This window comes from Bombus impatiens, unplaced genomic scaffold, assembly GCF_000188095.3.
Source record: "Bombus impatiens unplaced genomic scaffold, BIMP_2.2 scf_0096, whole genome shotgun sequence".
Lineage (NCBI taxonomy): Eukaryota > Metazoa > Arthropoda > Insecta > Hymenoptera > Apidae > Bombus > Bombus impatiens.
In genome coordinates this window covers 1,547,313-1,565,601 of record NT_176515.1, presented here as the reverse complement: position 1 = coordinate 1,565,601, position 18,289 = coordinate 1,547,313, and positions in this window count along the sequence as shown.

The following is an 18,289-nucleotide window of genomic DNA, read 5'->3' as shown; positions in this document are numbered from 1 at the left end:
ATAATATCGATATGTTTCCAATCTTAATTTAATTATTTTTCATTAAAATCTAGGTACAAAAGCATATTTTCCAGCTGCCAATATTTAGGTTTTTTTTCAACATCATTTATGATTTACCTATACTTTTTCAAATTCTTCTGGTAATCGTTTAATTACTTTAAACGACTTTGTTTCGCAACACGATTATTCGCTCTCGCCTATCGTTTTTATTTAATTTAGGCTGGGGTTAGGTTGAGAAAAAGTTTAATCATCTGTCACATATGTAGGTATAGCATAGCTTTTTACGTTGCTACTTCCAAAAAACGGATGGTTTTGCTCCAGTGCAATTCGCTACTGTCTCCGTCCTCTTTGGGCGATACAAAGTACTATCCACTATTATTATCCGGCATTTCTATCGAAAATGTTCAAGTTCATTTTCGTAATTTATAGAAAATTTGTTGAAACCAAAATTCTGAATTTTGTTTGGTTCGCTTTATCGTGCCATTCGCAACTCCTTTTTGACTAGGAAACCTCGTCAGCAAAACCAACCTGTTACTACTAGCATGTGCGTTAATTAAACGTTTATATACTAAAAGTCCTTTTTATTTCTGTAGAAGAAAAGAAAGGAAACCGTTTAACAACGATTCTCTGAAATATATCACACACGTTTTTCTACATTTTACTTTCTCCCATCTTTTACTTCCGCATTGATCAAACTTTTGTTCAAATGTTCAATATACATGCATCGAACATATTATGTATGCTAAATTTTATAATAACCGACGTTATTATTATTACTATTGTTGTTGTTATTGTTATTATTATTACTAATAATATGCCAGGCAACATGTACAACATATAGAATAGGATACACACCACAGGTTTCATTCACTTTCGTACGTAATATCCTGACAATACCTTACGCATATGCAGCATATTTCTTACTCGTTTTCCATCTAATAGAAAAGTATAGACACTGGGATGCCTGCGCCGTATGTTTCAACAGCCATATCTTTAGCATGGATAACTGCAACGATATGTACTCTGTATCAAGTAGCTTTTTCGCAAATTTATAATTCGAAAATTCGAAAATCAATAATAACGTGAAAACAAGGGAAGAAAGTAAAAGAGAGTCTTTTTTGTTTCTATCAAATTTCCCGATATTTTTTAGCTCGATATCAAAGTTAAGCTGTCGCGTATCTTATGCAGAAAACAAGTTCTACATGTGTGCATGTGTGATGCAAGTCTTACAATCATGTTCATAGGCCGTTTCGAAGTTGTTTCGATGAACGATATCATTGGATTAGATAGATTAGTCTCGTATTTCTTAACTTATAGAAGAAATTGATTGAAATGAAACGAATACATTTCTTTTTTATCCTTCCGAGTTATAATTTCCCAATACAATTTTACGTATCATAATTTTTTGTATCGGTCGTTACAAAACGTTGTAAACTTTACTACGGACGAGAATATGACAGAGAACATTTGGAAAACATTAATCTAATTATGTAACTTGTAAAACCTCAATCCTCTGCCACTAATTTTCTGCACTCTGTACTTAAGCACCGTTTGAGGTGGAAGTACAACTCCGGCTTCGAATTATCCGCATCACGAAATTTCAGTCGACAGCAAGTGATGCTTGGTATCCAAGCTTTACATTTTGCATCGTGTTCCAGATATACATTAAATATTTTCGTTTCGCGTTTTGCCACACGTTTTGTTACGTTATGATCACAATCACAGTCCCAGCAAATGCAGAATATTTTATTACTGTTCTATCTAAATAATAATCTGAATTATCATCGATGACAAAGACAAGAGAAATATCGTCGATCGAACGACGAATTATGGCCTTAAAATAAATTTTTTAATATTTAGCATCTTGCTACTACGTTACTGTAACACCAAATTCATGAATTTCGTATGTATCGAGGGTGTAATTCGCAAAGAATAAAGTTAATTTTAATTAATCTTTCAGCCTAAACGATTATATAGATTCGATCGAATTTCTTCTCGTAGCGTTCGTAACGTTCGCTTTTCTGTAAATGCTATTGATAAAAATATTATTGTCGAATGACTTTTGACTTTTGCTACTTTGACTCGGTAAAAGTAGCAAAGGAAGTAAAACGGATATTAACTTATGGATTGTATCCACTGTCACAGTTAGTATACGTTCCGCTTTAAAAATTCTTTTAAAGTTCCTTTTCAGACGTTTCCATTTCACTTCGTCGCTGTTACTGTGTACTTTTCTCGTCGAATCCGACTGAATAATGCAACCATTACCGGGTATTCTTTTCTCTGATACACCGTGCGCTCTGCGAGCTCTCTAAACATCCACAAACGAGCAGCATTCGTAACAGTTGATTCCATCTTCGTGCAAAGACAGACGCTCGCTAGCAAATGACAAGTGCACGCGTCAACCGACGGATTAACCCCGGCCTTTTTTTTTTTTTTTTATAAAAAGCAGACGTTCGGTCTCGGCAACTTGAAGTAGAAGATGTAAGAGGTTGTAAACGAAGGGGCTGAGACGCGATCACGAGATGGTGGGTGGCCGGCAATGAGAAAGAGGGGGTGGATCGAGAGGTGCTCTAGACTCGATAATGAAATGGATGCCCTCGGGTGCAAACGGGCGAAGCAGCGCGTAGTGTGAAACCCATTCGCAAATTAACCTTACTTATTCATTAACGCTAACGACCTACCAGCATTGCCTTCAACCATCCCCCACCTTTAATAATTCCCCGCACTCTTCACCTATCCTGCGTTTTTTCTCTTTCTTGGAGCAAGAACTCGGTAGGCAGAAAATCCACCGCTCATTAATTTTTTTGCCGTGTCATCTGCAATTGATATTTTTTCAATCGACTTTCTAACCGTACAGTCGATATTCATAGAACTGTTAAGAGAACGTTAAGAAACTGTTTACTCCTAGATGTGATCCTTGGATTGTTAACACTCGATTCGGCAATTACATCGGGCAATCGTGTATCCGATACACACAGATACGCAAATAGCTTGTAACGAAGTTCTTAAAGCTATCGTATAGTTATATGTGGCAGATAAAACGTCTCTTCGCGGAATACATCAGAGATATTTGCTGAGATATTATATTTGTTTGAAACAACCGTAACGAATTTCAACGAAATATTTACTAGAAAATATCGCGATGTAAGAAAAGATAACGATTATGAGACTGTCGTATAACGTAACGATAAAATTTTCTTGCTAACTTATTCAAAAGATTCGAGCGTGTAGTGGTACCTATTTGTACGGCTTGAATGTCACGATCATTTGTATTCCTTGTAAAGCGTCCACCGAATAGCAAATAGTTTAAAGAAAAATGGTCATCCATTGAGCTGGATGACGAGGAAACGTGACGAGGAAAATACTCGACAGGACCAATAGGCCAGTTAGAAACGCCGTGTTTCGTTCCGTAGCTTTTATTTTAAATTTCGCCAGGGATCCTGTGAAACATTAATTTTACATACGACAACGTAACTTTGTTCGTCACATAAGTACAAACGTTCTCTACAAACGATCGAACTGACTCTAGGCAAGGAGGTATCAGAATAGTTAATTACCGATAAAGGTGTGGTAAAATAAAATTACCGTCAAATTTATAAATCAACTAAAGCGAAAGCGAAGGAATAAGAAAAATTGATTAAAATTATGAGAAGAAAGGGATAAATTTCCACCAACAGACGATTATCGTTACTGTCGGATGGCAATCGCGATTTGTTAGGGATGATAAAGAAGGTGAATAAATGTAATTAATCGACCAGATTAAGGAAATAGACGTCGTCCTCCGGACTAAAAGGAAAGAGAAGAAGGCAAGGGGATGAAATCTTAAACAATTATCGCGAAATCCGGTAACAGACGAAATACCGGAACGATAACTGTGGCAGAAACAGAGAAACGGAAAGGTTTAGGTGGGCCAAAGGGGCAGAAAAATTACTTTAAACGGAAAAAATGTGGCAAGAGACCGCAGACTTGGCCTGGACGTCGTTCCAGTCTTTTTCACAGACTTTTCTCTCCCTCTCTTTCTGTTTCTCTTCCCTAGCGCGAAACCTTTCTCCGCTGCACTCGTTTCTCATGGCTGGGAGAAGTCAGCGAGGGAAATACGCTGCCCGTCTCCGCTGGTAATTTTTCAACTCTCCGTTTGACTCACCTCATCCCTTCAAACTAGCAGTTCTCGTGTCTACCACCTTTCCTCTACTTTTCTTCTCCTTCCGAGCAGTATTTCGCGACCTCCGACCTCCGACAACGATCTTCGTCCCTTGTGCGTATAATTTCTCAAGCTCGCAAGACCGATTTTCCTTAGCCACCTGTCAATTGTTTCGTGCAACGAGCATCGCGACAGTGATAACCTACCTATCGTTCGGTGCTTCGGTCGTATTTGTTTAACGCGTCTACCGATAGACAGACGTAACAACGATTTACCATCATCTACGGATTCTACGTGATTCTCTTGATTCCTCGAGTATGGTTAGATCAAACAGACTGGTCCTTCGTTGTGACATGCTCCAATAACGACAAGTAAGAAAGAGTGGGCCAATACTTGAACGTACGTAATACGTACGTTTGGCCACGGCAACGTCGTTCTCCACTTTCTCGAATTATTTTCAGTCTACCCTCTGAGAAATGCTAGCCGACGATCAGTTTAAGAACAGCTAAATGTAAGACTAATTTTCTTTTGCTACCTTATTAAATACGTATATATCGTATAACGAAGAATTTGGTACATTCGTCGAACACGTTTTCAATCACTTTGATACGCACCGAAACTATACGTATCAGCGTATGCGATAGCTAAGCCAGCTTCCAGCGTTCAATGCACGCTATACACTATACGTTATACATAATTTCGTTTCAATACATATCAGCTAACAATGCTTTAATCAATTGAAAACCAAGTTATATTATTAACCGATCTTGTACTATATCGTTACACATACTGGCGATTTATACTACTCGATTACATAATTACCAATTCATACGGTGCAAATGTATGTCGAGAACAATGTATTTGACGCGATGTAATTGGCTATAAGTGCAATACACGCCCTACTCGATTTTATCCAGTCATAATGCTAGAACGTGGACAACCAATCGACCGCGTCGCGTCCATGGTTCTACTTTCTAAATCAGATTTTGTCAAGCAATTAGAACAATTTACATAACGCCCGCGACGTTATGATCGACGATAACGCGGTATTATTCAACTTGATCGAATCGTTATCAAAAATTGACACCGTCGTAGCGTAAATGTTCCAGAAAATAATTATGCGTCGCCCTAACCTAAAGTACTTGATAAATAATTCTGTTAGACGGCACAAATAAATATATGACAATTATACGTGTACGTAATTTGCGAGATAATATTTTGCAGTTAGATTGTAAATAAACTAAACTAATGTGCGAAAACATCCTCGTTGAATAATTGTACACAGAACGTATATACGGTATCGATAGAAACTTTAATAGTAATACGTAGTATTATACATACGTATACACATATCGTATAAAAAAAAAAAAAAAATAGCAAGAAAAACGCATATGTTACGATTTCCTTATTACGTATATAGAAAGTTTGTCATCGTTGTTAATCGTTAGGCATCGTATAAGAATGATATAGAATATACATAATTTATTGACGTAGTTCGTTCTATGGCGGACAATTCAATGATTCGCTCCAATTTAACTGGCCTGACCGTACGGTGTACACCTGTAGGCTTCTAATATGTTTGCACGTACGTCTAAGTACGCTTACATAGAGAATAGGCATTGGAAATAGCGTTAAACAGCGAGACGCATGTTGCTTCCTCGCTACTACTATACAGGTACGAACAATAATTAGGTATTCCAATAACAATTATCGTTGAATTCGAGATCGATATGAATTTGGAATCGACAAACCATACTACGAATTAATACCCCCGATGGAGAATTGGCGCTGATGTAAGAGAAACATTTAGATAAACCACTTTGCAAGTTGATTATGCGAGATAGTACGTAGATATTTTCAACTGTCTACAAGATGATTCGTAATAAATATCAGATATCGTTTTACCGACGATAAATTCATTCTACAAATTATTCTATTGATATACGTATAACGACAATTACTTTTGTCAAAGTTACTGTGTAATCTACAACATCGAATCTATACACGACATATATCGTTTAAGTATTGTAATAAACAAATAAATATCATCTATTTTAAATGGAGTATGTACTTACTACAGCTACACACGCAACTCAAATTATTTCTGTTTGAACAGGAAAATACATTTCGCATTACTGATATAAGATGATTAAATTTTGATTCGAATAAACGACGCGGTGATATTGACACGTACATGTAATACATATCGTTCGATTGCTTTGTAATTCTAAATTATTCCGAGTAGATCGAACCACTGTTGAGAAACCAATAAATTCATTGTAATTGATAGATCTCTACTTGCAAATAATTAAGGAAGCAAGGTTTCAAGAGTAATTAATGCAAATTTGAACGTTGCAAATATGTAGTGAATTGAGAGATATGCAGATGGGATGACGTGCTAGCGGTAGGAAACTGGTAGAACGCGGGAAAATACTCAAGTGTTTCTGTTGTCGTAAACACGCGTAATATACACGATGCCCTATTATACACAAAGTGCTAATGAAATGTTATCGTCCGAAATTTCGGTGGCAATGTCTTCTACGGAGTAATTCGCCGGATTATAATCCTTAATTGCTTTCCGCTGCTATCATCCGCTTGTAAAGGTGGCCATACTTGGTTGTTTTGCAATTTCACCTACCAGTTGAAATACGATGTAGATTAAAATTAATAAAAATTTCAATGATACAATTTTTCTAGTTTACCAATATTACAATTAACGTATAACAAAATCATAGAAAATCGAACGAACGTCGGATCTCTATGTTTGTTCTGCTACATTCTCGAAAATATTCTTTTCGAGCAAGCAACACACAAAAAGAATAACGATATTTGTATTTTGCAAATTTCACTTACGATCAAAATCTTCGAATGTTTTTAAACATTTTCTTCGCAATTTGCGGTTGTTTTAAACTCGCGACGTTTAGAAGTAGATCGGATTCGACCGCTGATTAGGATTATCGAAAGATTATTTTCATGCTGCTAATGTAATTTTTAGTAACGCGGTCCGTTATTTCATCACAAAATCCACGATTCGAAGATTTATGCAGTAATGATCCTTAAAAATAACGAGAGCTTGCCATTCGCATTATAAAGCCTGTTCGTAATGAGATTTGCACAAATGCGATTATTACGACCCGAAAATTATTACAACTTGTACGAGCCATAATATTTAGTTTATTAATTAAGGAATCGTTGAAGCTGTTGCTCTCGTTGTCGCGTTACACAGCTGTACCTGTCTGATTATGAACGGATGTAGCCTCGCTAACGCATTTCGTCTCTTTACATCTTCAAATCCACAATTACATAATATTTTCCACTAATTGATTATGATTTTTAATATAACTTTGCTATAACGCTTGAGAAATTATAAAATCACTCGACGTCTTACATCCAAGTAACTGTATAACTATATAACGTATTTCAAGAATTAATTTTCTCGAAATCCTCCGTGTATAGGTATGATAAACAGGTGTATAATACAGATGTATGATAAAACCAGTGCCGTTCACGGTTCAGGTTCTCCGCGCGGCTTTGTCCCCATCTGCACTATTCATCTAGAATCTAGACTCTAGACCACTTACATGTATAATAACCTACCCCACAGCGGGCTAGAGTAGCTTACACGTCCCTTTCTGCCACACATTTTCTCATTTCATAATCATCTTATGGAACACGTACCGGTTTTACACAACATCTTATTCAGAGTAAAAATAATCAATCATTTTTGTTATCCTTCGTTTCGATATGTAGATGTAACGAATAAACACTATAGAGAAAGTCCGACGATACACGCAGTATTAAAGACAATTTCAATTTCTAACGCAAATACCTTTGTTCCGACAGGAATGGCACGTTCGTTTTACTCACGGTGAAATATTTTATTTAGATGAAAACATCGCTCTTAAATTCTAAAAAACTTTGCGTTCGAAGGAAATTCGAAGATGAGCATGTCAAGTATGTGATACTCTGCTGCTGTTTCTTGATTCGTTACGGCGAAAACACGCAACCTCTTCGATTAAAAATATCGTCAAACATCATAAAAAATCTAGTGTTGTTGAAACTTGAAATTTTTCAAACTCTAACATGCTGGACATCGTAATAAATCAGTCAACCACTTTCAGCTCTTTTCCATCATCGTCCTCTCTTTTCCAAAGTTTTTCCTGCATCCCTCTATTTTTTCCGTTCATATAAATTTCGTACGTCATCCGATCGTATATCTCGATTTCTAACCTTTCCTCTCTGTTTCCTTCCCCTTCGAATAATGACCACTTAGCAACAATTACATACGAGTACCGAATTCGATTCAACTTGCGATTAGTTGTAGCGGAGAAACACGTTTGGTTTTAACTTTTAACGCTCGACGTATTGTATCACATTTGCAAAAAATACGGTACCTCGAAATGTAAAATATTCAGCTATTCATCGCCATAGCTTTTTAACTGACAAAGCGCTCTCGCAGTATTAAATAGTCGCGAAAACATTCGGAAATTCACGCGAGTGTTCAACGTAAAAAAACGAGACGTGAGTTACGAGTTCAGCATTACTCTTACCTAGTATTCGACTAACGTTACAATGAAACTGTTGAGGACGATACCAGATTATCAGATATTCTCTTACTATGGATTAGAAAGTGTTATATTTTTACGTATGAAGTACATTCGTATAATATCAACGCAACAACCAACGTATCTACGTATATTTAATATTATATTCAAGACTAAGTTTTGTTCTGACAACGAGTCAAATTAATTTAATGCGCGACGTTAATAATCAGGAAAGAATTTTTTTAGTGAATTTTATCATTTGCCGTATCAGTTGATGTCGTTCTTCTCATAGCGTAAGGAAATTACTATAAAACAGCGAATATTCTTCTATCCCGAAAATCCTTTATCCGAACCAGTATATCTTTTTATCAATTTCATCGTCGTCTCGTTTGCGCGTGAAAAGACGAACGTGGCTATTATTAGCTAATTATCGAATGAAATGAATTGGAACAAAACTTTTGTCAAGAAGCTACTTTATTTTTCCAACATATTATTTCAATTACTATTATTATAGATTGTAATATATATTGTGTAATGTATATAGTAGCATATATGTATAATAAAATAGAGAGAAACGAGGCAATCCAACGATAATAGTTGCACAAGGATCTGTCGAAAAATACAAAAATTCTAATTTCCACTGGTACGTGTTTCATCGGGCATCCGAAATTATCGTTTTTATTTGTCATCGGCCGATCATGCGAGGCTAAAATATCGTTCGCTGCTGCTCGGGCTGAATGAATAAAAAACCGGAGGGAAATGCGATCTCTCGTTCGTCGGATACACACATACAGCGCGTATACAGCGCGACCTAATATCTTCGATCATCTTAAACATCTCCGTTATCTTTAGAGATACGGAAATTAGAAAAATTACAGTGTAGTAGCTATCATATGTGAAGTAATCGTCTGTTTGTAGAGCGTTTTGATCTGTTTTGAAGACTTTAAAGATTATATTTTCTATTTCGAATAGATTATCAGTTTGCGCCAACGCAACGTTATGATTGCCAGATTTACAAAGTCTCGCAATTTTCATCATTTCCGAATCGATTGTAACGTATAACAAGAACGAGCACTTACGTCATACCTATTGCGTTATTGAATCGTTTTTTCCGATACGCAACGTCTTCTAATTCTACACGCGAATGAAAAATCCGTTACCATACTGATAAAAAGAAGTCTAACGTTTTCCAGCAATGTTGATTAGTCGAACTTACTACTTACCATTATTGTTTATCGTTGGAATGTTTTGCTTTATGCCGCAAATTAGCAGTAAAATTACCTACAACGATTAATACGGGTACAACGCCACAGGTCGAGTCATGGCAACTAACGGACCCCGTTAACCGCGTAGGCTCCTAGGACCCCTTTGATCCTTTGCTATCCTTCCTGTAGAGGATGTCACTCTTACGTACCTCGCGATGGCTGGTGGTTGGATACCCTAAACACGGCTGACCAAGAACGTTCCAAAGCAAACGATCGACTACTCGTGCCACCGTCCTCTTAATCCGCGTTAATATTTCCAACAAGCATTAAATTCGTAGACAGAATAGGAGAATTAAAGTACGAGTACACGTATCCAGAAGATTAAAATTTCGTTGATCTTTTGGAGTAAATTGCGCTCTTCGCTCAATGTGCGTTTTATTACCCTTGTATAATTAGCATTACTCGTCCTTTTCCGACAAACAAACTAGAATAACGCGTATAATTTGCAATAAAACAATGGGTATAGGCGTTATTAGCGATGGAATAATGGATTATGCGAGATATTCGGAATAATGTTCGTGTTTTATCAATTTATGGAGATGGAGAGTACGAACGCACGGCTGTGCGACAGTGCCCGTTAATCCTGCGTACATAACGACACCCTCAGACTTGTATTTCAAAGGGTAATAGACTTTTGGGACCACGGATGTTACAGACCACTCCCTTCAACATTCGCGCTCAAAGAAACATGCTTCGGTTCTATACCTTGAGAACGCTTATATTTTAGCTTACCTATTTTTCACACTTACAAATTAGTGACGCTATCCGAATAGCTATATCATACGTATGTGTACGAATACCTGGACACATCTCGCAAAGAATCTCTTTATACTGGAGATAAAGGTGTCTGGATAAATCTAGAGCGCTAACAGGCTCTAAACGCATTGCCTTTGTGCGCTAAATCTGTTGCTTTTCCGAATACAAAGAAAACACTCCCTCTTTATAGGTGAAATCATTCATTATCGTATCTAGATTTCGCATAGGCATTTTTATATGTTTGCCGAAATTTCGCCAATTTATCTTTGCGATGGAAACTATTTACTATTGTTTAATATAACTATAATCTGTCGAAGGCAGTCCAGGCAATATTACTACTGTACTACTTGTATTACCTAATACAACGTTACGTACCTATTGTATTAAAAACTAATATTAAAACGATAATAAATTAACGTGAGTAAAAAAAAAAAGAAGAAGCAAATTTCAAACCTACGCGCTAACTAAAAATCATATTCACGCGATTAGTTGAAAAAGACATTTTTCGATCGAAATCAACGATTTTGCTCGTTCTCTTGTAAAATTGAAGTACACATTGGTGTTCACCTTGTTTCGCTAACAAAACACGGGACCGGTAATACCGATTTGCTTGGAAGCTTTGCGCGTTTCCGTCAATGTCGACCATTCGTTCGAAATTTTTCAACGCATTGTATTATCCGTAGTAACATGTAAACGGCCGGCAATCTAGCCGCAATAATTTGCCAACGTTTGTTCCGGTTCCGTGTTCAACGATCGTTACACTATCAATGCGTACAACGTCAGATGTATTTGTGGAGCAGCTAACTCATGAATCGAGCGAACCAATCAGCAGTAGCCTATTAACTATTTCAGTTTCACCGTGCTCGTAACGCTGGAATTCGCGCATTCCTTCTTGTTCCACGAATTTACCGTAATTTTGTTTCGCGAAAGAATTTATTTCGTCGATTCGTTTACTTTTTATTTCGTTCGCCTTTTCCTTCGACTAAGCAGCTTCCGTACATCGAAGTTCATTTTGACAGCAGCGCGCGCAAATCAAGCAGTCGAATTATTTGCAAAGTCACTATAATTCGATTATACTTCGTTAAAAGTATTATAAACTAAAGCTGTTAATAGAACCATGTATTATATGCGTGTTCAACTTTGTTGAGACGTGGGAATCGTATTTGTCGCCGCTTCGCAAATTCACATGGATGAACCGTTCCAATTCCGCGAGGATTCTCTTTGGAAATTGAATTTCATGTAGGATTCAACGGCGCTACTTGATGGCGGTGTACAGTGGTAGGTAGAAGGCTTTTACCGATGTCATGATCGTACGTTGAAATTCACAAATTTAAATTGTTCGTTGTGCATTTAAAGGAATCTATCGTTTCCCATAGATTATAAATATTTTCTCATACAAATGCTTTTTCGTTGCGTGATTTCATTCAGTTACACGAACTAATCGCTGACCGAATGATCGAGCACAACAATAGGTAAGTAGGTACGATATTAGAAGAAAAAAGACAATTTTCCAGGTAAAGATATCCATCTTTTTGTCACATTAGGAAGATACCTAATAATCTATTACTCCTGAGCATTTTGGGACAATCGGTTCGTAAGCAATTAGGAAAATTAACTTTCACGTCCAGCTTTTCAGACTAATCAATACGAACCTTTTATTAAAGAACTCCATTCAAAATCACATGAAATTACCCGAGACGGTTTGATTTTAATTTTATGCGCAAGTTCGCAAGTGGGTCATCGATTCCAATTGTTAATTTTTCTGCTAGTCTACAAAAGTCAAACGAAGGAGAAAAATTCGCGTTCGATGGAATATTTGCGAAACTATTACTTTTTATCGAACCAAGATTTAACTTTCTCTTTTAATCGTAACGCGAATTGCGACAAGAAATCTCAGTAAAGTAAAATCCATAACGCTTTTACTTCCTCGCCGCTCGATTCGAAGCAATTTCCCATCCTCTTACTCGATATCACGCGCATTAAAATTTATCCAACGTATTGACCGGTTGTAACAGCGAAATTTACTCGTTAAACAGATAACTAAGATAACTTGTTTCTCCTGATTTTACTTCCTATTTCGTTATCTTTTAGGTACTTTGTTGTATCTTACGGTTTCTAAATGTATTATTTTCAATGACATTTTCTCGTATTACTTGTCTCGTTACTTTTTATCGATCGAAGAATTAAGCAATCGCGTTGATCGTTGTTCGGTCGATATTTGAAATTGTTCGCTCTTCTGGAACATAACTTTATCTCGATTGCACGATTCAATGAAAATAAAGCATACGAGCACGAGGTGTAATATCACCTTTCTCCAAATATCCGGGATAATATCGATGGTCACGTCGAAAAGATCAGTGGAAGACTGCGAGTTATGGGGTCTTTTGCGGATCAGAGGTTCGCATGAACAGAAAGGAAGGAGAGGAAGAAAAGCAAGGAAGAGGGAGTGGGTGGATTTGTCGCGGCGCGAGATATATCCTATCTCTCGTTTCTCATAAAAAATGATCGATCTTTCCAGTCAGTGCTGCCACAGTGGACGATTGAGTTCGACTCGAGTCGCTAGATATTAAGACCCGTATCGATTTATAAGACGGCCGGCTCTCCATTAAAAGATTTAAGCTCGTGTCTCTCATCGTTCTCAGCTTCTCGTTTTATCTCGCCTTGCGCGATACTACTTTCGTTTCAAATTTATAAGTTCCAATATACTTGACAAATTTTCAAACTCGATTATTCTCGAAAACCAAGCCTCGAACGAAAAATCGGACGAAAAATCGGGCGAAAAATCGGACGAAAAATTCGATATTTTCGATTGATTAGATTACGCGCAACACCCTCTATATGTATACATTTTCTCGCGTGATAATCGTTGTTTCGTTGAAAATATAACGAAAGATACTAGAAGCGAGGACCGAACGATCCAACGGTCTAGCTTTTTACCGACTTGTTTTTCTTACGATGTAACAATGACAAATTTCTATATCTAAGATATTAGATACTACACTTACATACTAAGACAACTGAAATAAACCTTATGACGAGTGATTAGTTTAATATATGCGCGTATGATTTACGTCGCACGAATGCTTGATAAATTTGTATTACTATCGTTTTCTTCCACAATTTTACTCGAAAAAGTAACACGAAACTCGTGTTATACGAATGACACTGCGTTATTTTATTCCTTGCTATCTCTTGGGAAAGAAAAGGTTTCATTTGACCGTTTCCTTTGTAAAGCAACTCTTGAGAAACCTGAAGGTATTCTTACCGAAATGAAATTCAATCAATGAAATGGAATAAATACTTTCTCTAGCCGTTGGAAGCTGATCGATAACGCGGTTCTTCTATCCTTGTTAATAATCGTAACATGGATATGACATATTTATTTAATAAATATTTCTTTAACCTGGATGAACCGGTAAAGTTTCGTTAAAGTTTTACAACTAACGCGTTTGTTACGTTTAAATAATAATAATACGATGCGTAAAATAAAAACGAGCGAGAGTTTGTTGTCTTTTAAAAGCGAACAAACGAGAAAACCGGGAAACTGTTCCGATCGTAAGTTAGACGCGATTAACATGTAACTCGGTATAGGAAGAAAAAAGATCTCAAGTTGGTAAGTTGGCAGGTTAATCTAAAGATATTCGGTCATTTGCGAAGTGACGAGCTCGTTCGATCGCAACTCACGTACATGAAGTAATTTGTTCCGATTAAACCAACCAGTAGAAACGACCGCAGGAGAGTCTGCTCAGTTTAGTTACAGCTGCACTTTCTAAGGGAGGAGCCAGAGTACTAGATATCGATCGCTTAGCATACGGAATCAGAAAATGATAGAAATTCGCCACATGCCACTTTTTCACCTAACAATTCAACGTTGCAAGCGTATTAATGGTTCGATGTATATTTAACGGAATGTATAATAAGCGGAGATGTATAATTGTCACAGCTATCCACGAAAACAAGTGTATGTGTATATGCTCGCGTGTAATTTAAAGAGACTAAAACTGTTTTCTTAAATACCAAGAAACAAACATGATTTTAATTATAATCCGATAAGTCTTGTAAATCTAATAGCGTTAAATATCGTTGATCGTTCGTGTTTATCCAGATAGATGTAATTGGAAATTTCCAAAATGCATATACATTTGAACGTAAAGCGATTTTCGAATTTTTCGATAATCGTAAAAACGTAGTTGTAATATACGCGACGTCGGTTGCTCGAGGAAGTCGGAATATGGACGCGATGTTCCTGGAATTATCCAGCCACACATCGCGCGTACGTCTAAAGGTTTGAAACTAAATAACGGTAGAAAAGGAAAAAGACAAAGGACAGGATGAAATAGAAGTGAAATAGAAGGGTAGGAGAATAGGAAGGATAAAGAGAAGGATAGAGTGCTTAGAAGGGGTGGAGAGAATAACTGGACGAGAAACGAGTTAAATTTCGTGGGGGATGTTACGCCGAACTCGTACCTCGAGGCTTCCTCGTGGCGATAAGAGGTCCAAACGTGATATAAATTCGCGAGGGGTTTAAGCCACGATCGGTCTAACGAGCGTACACAGCTCCGAACTCAGGGTCAGAAGTTTACCGAATGGCGAAACCGCACGGTAATTTTCTCGAGTAATCGTCGCCTGTAGTCCACGAGACTATGCCACGCTTCACCCCGGTTCGTCTTTCCGCGTTGGCCAACGGTTCGTTCCTTCTTTCTCCCTATCCTCCGCCTTTTTCCAACCACCGCGTCGTGCTTCTGATTTTTCACAGCCGTTTTCTTCGCTTCCTCTTACTCCCGTTTCCTTGTTTCCGTTTTTCTTTTTCCCTCCTTCTAATAATGTATCATCGCCACTCTGTGCCGCTTTTCTCTTAGCTAAGCGCGATAGCGATAAATAATACTTACGCTTCGCTGTTATAACCTCGATGACGTAGCAGAGTCGTAAAATCGGTCAAACGTCCTAGGCACCAACTAACAGAAACTGAAATCTTAGTTCACAACCACCTGAAATATGTATGACGTGTACCTGGGCCTCTGTTAACGTCATACAAGACCCTTATAATGTCCGTGCATCGATCGGTCACGTTATTCATTCAATAATTTAATTTAAGGGTCGGTTATATCGCGTGGGCTACTCTAACTCCGTCGCGATTCATATGCTTCGCGTTACAGCATTTCGTATCTCCTCTGTTATATCCATTTTCACGACACGTATATTCGTTTATCATCATCGTTATTCTTCATCTTTATTACCTTCGTTTACTTCTGATATCCTTCGAACTTATATGTATCATGAAAAGTAAATATACGTACTACCCCAGTGGGATTACATGTCAGAACTAATAAATTGTTGATATTATTTGTTCTGTACTAACCTAACCTAACCTAAAAATGCTCTTTTTACTTATTTTACTATGTAATTTTAGCCACGAGCCAGAAAAATATAGCGAGCAAACTGACCTAACTAATTTAAACGTGAATACACTGTAGGGTTTACAAAACTGCGAAAATTATTATCGTTGAAACGAAAAATACGTAATCTTGAAAATGCGCTACACTAACAAAGTTGTAAACATTTAGATCAACGTATCGCTTGAAGAAATATTTTATGCTAGATTTGATAAAGGAAATATCCGCTACATATAGGAGTATATATACCCGGAGTAAATATAGGGGACACGTTAATATTATCTAGTAATATATTATTTCTGTAGCACAAAGAAAATATTTCAAAGTGTTTTAGAAATTTTCCTACATATCGTGGAACGTTAACAAACGATTGAAACGAGATTGAGAGTGAAATCGAACTTTATCGAAAATTAGAAATTTCACAGAACGCCTCATACTTTTCAGACTGGTCTGCGTTCTTTATTAACAAAATTTACGTAAACACGAAATTGGAAAACTTGGAAAAAATAAGTATTTTTTAAACGAATCGTATCCTACTGGATATAACCTGGTTTACATGTTCGCCAACGATTATATTTATAAATGCAATTTAAAAAGATAATTTTCATTGATTATTCTACGCCAGAAAGGACCCAATCTATGTGCCAACATGAAGGGAAAGAACAAAGGATCGATATATAATTTTAATCAGGAAATGTTTTTTACTCCGTCTACAGCATGTTTTCCACGCTTATGATGATACGGATTGTCTGTCAGGAAACCCAGCGTCGTGCGACTCGGTCGCAAATAGAAATAAGTCCTTAGCCTTTGAAATGAACAACTTTACTTCAACACCTTGTCCTAACCGAAAGAAAAAGAACTTGAGAAAATTCTCCCGCTAAATTAACTTTTTATGATAATGGTCACGAAACACTTGGTTCGCTTGCAATTATTTAATCGAAATAGAGTACTATTAATGCAATAGATATTCTATGATAAAAAGAGAAATCGTATTATATCGAGAGTAAAATCAGGAACTCGCGATACAATTTTTGCCGAGTCAGCAAGCAGGTCACTCGAAGATGATCGCAATTGTACTTATACGAGCACGGTCGATCATTCGACGAACCGAATATATACGTCGGAGAATTTTTAATCGTTTGTTGTATCGTTTGATAAATCTTCTAAAAAAAGACGATGTATGTGAATTGAAAGACGTTCTGTCGCTTCGTTCGGTTTCGTTACAGCATCTTGCAGCAAGTTGCAAATTTTACTGCGCAAATTGTTTCAAATCATTTAATAGCACGGTAGATGGCGTCGAGTGACATCCTCAACTTCGTTAGAGGGCTATAAACTGCGATCCGCTGGTACTATTAGTTGTCGTGGTCAGGTAGACCGAGCACATCTCCAAATCTAGAGCTACAACCTCGCCAATAAGACGTTGACAATACGGTTACTTGAGTCTAATTGGTTTAGCGCAGCTTCCCGAACATAGTATTTGTACGAACGGTAGTTTACATCAAATGTTTATTTTTACGATATCTATACGCACGTATCGGCTTTTGACTTTTAATTGGGACTGTATCGCTAAATGCATGGTTGTCGTGTATCGTTTAAAGTAACAAAACCGGATCAATTAGATCGTATAACTTATTACGTATACAGTAATTTTTACGCAGAGATTTGTAGGAAAAGAGAGCCAGTAACTCTATTAGTTGAGTAGTATCGACACCTTCCTTGGTAGTTATCATGTTAGAAGTTGCAAATTTTACTGCGCAAATTGTTTCAAATCATTTAATAGCACGGTAGATGGCGTCGAGTGACATCCTCAACTTCGTTAGAGGGCTATAAACTGCGATCCGCTGGTACTATTAGTTGTCGTGGTCAGGTAGACCGAGCACATCTCCAAATCTAGAGCTACAACCTCGCCAATAAGACGTTGACAATACGGTTACTTGAGTCTAATTGGTTTAGCGCAGCTTCCCGAACATAGTATTTGTACGAACGGTAGTTTACATCAAATGTTTATTTTTACGATATCTATACGCACGTATCGGCTTTTGACTTTTAATTGGGACTGTATCGCTAAATGCATGGTTGTCGTGTATCGTTTAAAGTAACAAAACCGGATCAATTAGATCGTATAACTTATTACGTATACAGTAATTTTTACGCAGAGATTTGTAGGAAAAGAGAGCCAGTAACTCTATT